Here is a 6,205-nt window from a genome sequence, read left to right as displayed (position 1 = left end):
CCCTCATCTTCTAAATCACTTCCTCCTTTCATGAGCTGTGTGTTCCACTACTAAGTAGTTGGACCAAACAGAGAAAAACTCAAGTGGAGATAAAAGAACACTCAATGTCTTGTGACTTCATGTAAACCAAACACCAAATGGCTTTGCCACGGCCATCAGAGGAATTCATCTTTGACATGTTCAACATTTCAAAAAAAAGACTAATGGGGCCTCAGCTGGTTTGGGAATATTTCTGCAATGAACAGCCTGTGGAATCTGATCAGTTCAGCTCACAGACTTCTATCCTATGATTTTTACTTAGAATCAGCAACTGTGTAATCTGGAAGGAATTTTAAGAAATCAACAACTCTATAACCTCTGAACTGGATTAGACTATATGAGAAGCTATCTAAGTATTAAAGATGGGCAGCTAAGCATTACGGACCCGGATTGTATCCCTGACACTTCCACTAATGTCTGGCTCTCAGAATCCTCTTCTGCAAAATGAGAACTTTTCGCTCACAGGATCCTAAATTCCACCCCAGCTTTACCATTTTGAAATGCTAAAGAGACAACACAAGATTATCACTGCGTAGTCATGAACACAGTCTTTGGGAAGTTCCTTGTGGGGGCTCATCTAAATTTGTGTTGTTCTGTTTTAGTCCGTTTCATGTTTTTCCCTACCATGAGTTTGGGGAGGGCAACTGGCCCTTATAATGAAGCTCGTGATCCTTTGGCTTTCTCTTCTTCAATATTAATCTGTTTTTCTGCAGTCTTTTTCTGTCCTGGAAATTATCCTTATAACTCCTCCGTGAAATCTCATTGAATTAGAAAATTACAAATTCTTATGATCCGAAATGTCAAATGAAAATGTAAAGTAAGAAAATTCATCAGACTGGCCAGGTGCGGTGGCTCAAGCCTGTAATCCCAGCACTTTGGGAAGCCGAAGCAGGCAGATAACTTGAGGTCAGGAGTTCAAGACCAGCCTGGCCAACATGGTGAAACCCCATCTCTACTAAGAAAAATATCAAAAAAAAAATTAGCTGGGTATAGTTGCAGGTGCCTGTAATCCCAGCGACTCAGGAGGCTGAGGCAGGAGAATCGCTTGAACCCAGGAGGTGGAGGTTGCAGTGAGCCAAGATTGCACCATTGCACTCCAGCCTGGGCCACAAGAGCAAAACTCTATCTCAAAAAAAAAAAAAAGAAAGAAAGAAAATTCATCAGACTGTCTCTGTTACCTGATGTAGGCTAATAAAGGCTATTAATATAGCCTTGTCACTGGGCAGAGCTAATTTTGGAAAGTCTATTAAAGGAAAAAAAAAAGAAAAAACCAGGTGAGTTTATAATTTGTTTTTGACAGTGTCTTAGTCAGTTTGGGCTGCTAGAATAGAATACAATAAAGTGAGTGGCTTAAATAGCAAACATTTATTCCCTACAGTTCTGCAGGCTGAGAAGTCCAAGATGAAGGCACTGGAGGATTCAGTGTCTGGAGACGTCTGCTTCATAGATGGCCGTTTTTTTCCAGTGTTCTCTCATGGTGGGAAGAAGGCTAGAGAGCTCTCTGGGGTCTCTTTCCTGAAAGTACTGTGAACCCAGGAAATCGGAGACAGGTCTCAGTTAATTTAGAAAGTTTATTTTGCCAAGATTGGAGATGCGCCCGAGACACAGCCTCAGGAAGTCCAGACGATATGTGCCCAAGGCGATCAGGGCACAGCTTGGTTTTATACATTTAGGGAGACATGAGACATCAATCAATATATGTAAGAAGTACATTGGTTCTGTCTGAAAAGGCGGGACAACTTGAAGCAAAGGCAGGAAGGCTCCAAGCAGGGAGGGAGCTTCCAGATCACAGATAGGCAATACACAAACTGTTACATTCTTTTGAGTTTCTGCTTAGCCTTTCCAAAGGAGGCAAATCAGATATGCATCTATCTCAGTGAGCAGAGGAGTGACTTTGAATAGAATGGGAGGCACGTTTAGCTTAAGCAGTTTCCAGCTTGAGTTTTCCTTAGGGATTTTGGGGGCCCGAGATACTTTCCTTTCATAATACAAATCCCATTCAATGGGGTCTCCACCCTTACGACCTAATAATCCCTCAGAGACCTACACTTCGTGATTCCATCACATCGGGGTTTAGGATTTTGGCATATGAATTTTAGGGTGACACAAACATTCAGTCCATAACAGAGTTACCACACAGGAGATGGGACTCCTGTGAAGATGAGAATAATCAGTATCTCCAGGACAAGTGGCCCTGCACTGGGCTAGATGACCCGGGCCGGGGGACGTGAGAAGAACCCTGAGTCGCCAATCCTAACTTGGAATCTAGGCTCAGTATCTTTTACCAGAAAGTGGTAAAAGAACAAAGGAGCATCTAACTGCATCACACTGTGCAGCTAACCCAGCACTGCAGAAAAACCAACGGGTCAAGACCTGTTTGGGAGTTTCAAGCCCTCTGAAGGCTAGGGTCAGGCCCTGACCACTCCTATTTCTTGAGCCTTCCCGATTTTAAAAACAAAAATTAATTAATGGCAAGGAAGGTTAAAATAAATGGCATAATGTTTGAAGACTTTGTGTTTGATGCAATAACTCTCCTAACACACATAAAATCCCAGGGAATACCTGCATAACATCATTAGGCAACAGTACCAGAAGCTGACTGTGGCCCTTTGTAAATGTGACTCTTCCTGTGTGCCATAGTATTCTCTGATGTTAGTTTGTATTTCTGTGGGATCGGTGGTGATAGCCCCTTTATCATTATATCTATTTGATTCTTCTCTCTTTTCTTCTTTATTAGTCTTGCTAGCAGTCTATCAATTTTGTTGATCTTTTCAAAAAACCAGCTCCTGGATTGATTTTTTGAAGGGTTTTTTGTGTCTCTTATCTCCTTCACTTCTGCTCTGATCTTAGCTATGTCTTGCCTTCTGCTAGCTTTTGAATGTGTTTGCTCTTACTTCTCCAGTTCTTTTAATTGTGATGTTAGGGTGTCAATTTTAGATCTTTCCTGCAGGTGTTAAACCCCCTTAGAAGGTGGATAGTTTGAGAGAAAAGTTAAAAAAAAAAAAAAAAAGCAGTACAACTACTCATCCTTCAGCTTTTAAATAACAGCATTGTTGAGGCCTATCATGCATGTCCCTGTGAAGAGACCACCAAGAGTCTTTGTGTAAGCAATAAAGCTTTTTAATCACCTGGGTGCAGGTGGGCTGAGTCTGAAAAGAGAGTCAGCAAAAGGATATAGGGGTGGGGCTGTTTTATAGGATTTGGGTGGGTAGTTGAAAATTACAGTCAAAAGGGGTTGTTCTCTTGAGGGCAGGGGCAGGGTTCACAAGGTGCTCAGTGGGGGAGCTTCTGAGCCAGGAGAAGGAATTTCACAAGGTAATGTCATCAGTTAAGGCAGGAACTGGCCATTTTCACTTATTTTGTGGTTCTTCAATTGCCTCAGGCCATCTGGATGTATACCTGCAGCCTTGGGCTCAGAGGCCTGACATTCCTATCTTCTTATATTAATAAGAAAAACAAAAGAAGATAGTGGTGAACTGTTGGGGCGGTGAAAATTTGGGGGTCTGGTATGGAGAGATAATGGGCAATGTTTTGAGTGGGATTGGGGCGGCGTGGGAACCTAGAGTGGGAGAGATTAAGCTGAAAGAAGATTTTGTGGTAAGGGGTGATATTGTGGGGTTGTTAGAAGGAGCATTTGTCGTACAGAACGATTGGTGATGGCATGGATATGGTTTTGTATGAATTGAGAAACTAAATGGAAGATACAAGGTCCGAATAAGAGAAGGAGAAAAACAGGTATTAAAGGACTAAGAATTGGGAGGACCCAGGACATTCAATTAGAGAGTGCCCAAGGGGTTCAGCATAATTACTTGCTTGGTTGGTGAGTTTTTGGGCTCTATCCTTGAGTTTTTTATGTTGTCATATACCAGGCTAGATTGATTTCGGTAAAAACATCTAGAAATATGCAGAGTCCAAAATGATCAAATAGAAACAATTCCAGTCTACAGCTCCCAGCATAAGTGACGCAGAAGATGGGTGATTTCTCCATTTCCAACTGAGGTACCGGGTTCATCTCACTGGGGCTTGTCGGACGGTGGGTGCAGGACAGTAGGTGCAGCCCACGGACAGTGAGCAGAAGCTGGGCAAGGTATCACCTTACCCAGGAAGCACAAGGGGTCAGGGAATTCCCTTTCCTAGCCAAGGGAAGCTGTGACAGATAGCACCTGGAAAATCAGGTCACTCCCACCCTAACACTGTGCTTTTCCAACAGTCTTAGAAAATGGCACATCAAGAGATTATATCCCACACCTGGCTTGGAGGGTCCCATGCCCACAGAGCCTTGCTCACTGCTAACACAGCAGTCTGAGATTGAACTGCAAGGCAGCAGCGAGGCTAAGGGAGGGGCACCCACCATTGCTGAGGCTTGAGTAGGTAAACAAAGAGGCTGGGAAGCTCGAACTGGTTGAAGCCCACCAAAGCTCAAGGAGGCCTGCCTGCTGCTGTAGACTCCACCTCTGGGGGCAAGGCATAGCTGAACAAAAGGCAGCAGAAACTTCTGCAGACATAAACATCCCTCTCTGACAGCTTTGAAGAGAGTAGTGGTTCTCCCAGCACGGAGTTTGAGATCTGAGAACGGACAGACTGCCTCCTCAAGTGAGTCCCTGACCCCCGAGTAGCCTAACTGGGAGGCACCTCCCAGTAGAGGCCAAGTGACACCTCATATGGCTGGATGCCCCTCTGAGATGAAGCTTCCAGAGGAACATTCAGGCAGCAACATTTGCTGTTCTGCAATATTTGCAGTTCTGCAGCCTCTGCTAGTGATACCCAGACAAACAGGGTCTGGAGTGGACCTCCAGCAAACTCCAACAGACCCGCAGCTGAGGGTCCTGAGTGTTAGAAGGAAAACCAATAAACAGAAAGGACATCCACACCAAAACCCCATCTGTACGTCACCATCATCAAAGACCAAAGGTAGATAAAACCACAAAGATGGGGAGAAACCAGAGCAGGAAAGCTGAAAATTCTTAAAATCAGAGCACCTCTTCTCCTCCAAAGGAACGCAGCTCCTCGCCACCAATTAAACAAAGCTGGATGGAGGATGACTTTGGTGAGTTGAGAGAAGAAGCCTTTGGAAGATTGGTAACAACAAACTTCTCTGAGCTAAAGGAGGATGTTTGAACCCATCGCAAAGAAGCTAAAAAATCTTGAAAAAAGATTGAATGAATGGCTAACTAGAATAAACAGCATAGAGAAGACCTTAAATGACTTTTTGGAGCTGAAAACCATGGCACGAGAACTACGTGACACATGCACAAGCGTCAGTAGCCAATTCGATCAACTGGAAGAAAGGGTATCAGTGATTGAAGATCAAATGAATGAAATGAAGTGAGAAGAGAAGTTTAGAGTAAAAAGAGTAAAAAGAAATGAACAAAGCCTCCAAGAAATATGGGACTATGTGAAAAGACCAAATCTATGTCTGATTGGTATACCTGAAAGTGATGGGGAGAATGGAACCAAGTTGGAAATCATTCTTCAGGATATTATCCAGGAGAATTTTTCCCAACCTAGCAAGGCAGGCCAACATTCAAATTCAGGAAATAACAGAGAACACCACGAAGATATTCCTCTAGAAGAGCAACTCCAAGACACATAATTGTCAGATTCACCAAAGTTTAAATGAAGGAAAAAATGTTAAGGGCAACCAGAGAGAAAGGTCAGTTTACCCACAAAGGGAAGCCCATCAGACTAACAGTGGATTTCTCAACAGAAACTCTACAAGCCAGAAGAGAGCAGGGGCTGATATTCAACATGCTGAAAGAAAATAATTTTCAACCCAGAATTTCACATCCAGCCAAACTAAGCTTCATAAGTGAAGGAGAAATAAAATCCTTTACAGACAAGCAAATGTTAAGAGATTTTGTCACCACCAGGCCTGCCTTACAAGAGCTCCTGAAGGAAGCACTAAACATGGAAAGGAACAACCGGTACCAGCCACTGCAAAAACATGCCAAATTGTAAAGACCACAGATGCTAGGAAGAAACTGCATCAACTAATGAGCAAAATAACCAGCTAATGTCATAATGTCAGGATCAAATTCACACATAACAATATTAAACTTAAATGTAAATGGGCTAAACGCTCCAATTAAAAGACACAGACTGGCAAACTGGATAAAGAGTCAAGACCCATCAGTCTGCTGTATTCAGGAGACCCATCTCACTCACA

This window comes from Rhinopithecus bieti, unplaced genomic scaffold, assembly GCF_001698545.2.
Source record: "Rhinopithecus bieti isolate Rb0 unplaced genomic scaffold, ASM169854v2 scaffold_2654, whole genome shotgun sequence".
NCBI classification, from domain to species: domain Eukaryota; kingdom Metazoa; phylum Chordata; class Mammalia; order Primates; family Cercopithecidae; genus Rhinopithecus; species Rhinopithecus bieti.
The sequence above is the reverse complement of the archived record's forward strand: the minus strand, read 5'-3'. Positions refer to the sequence as shown.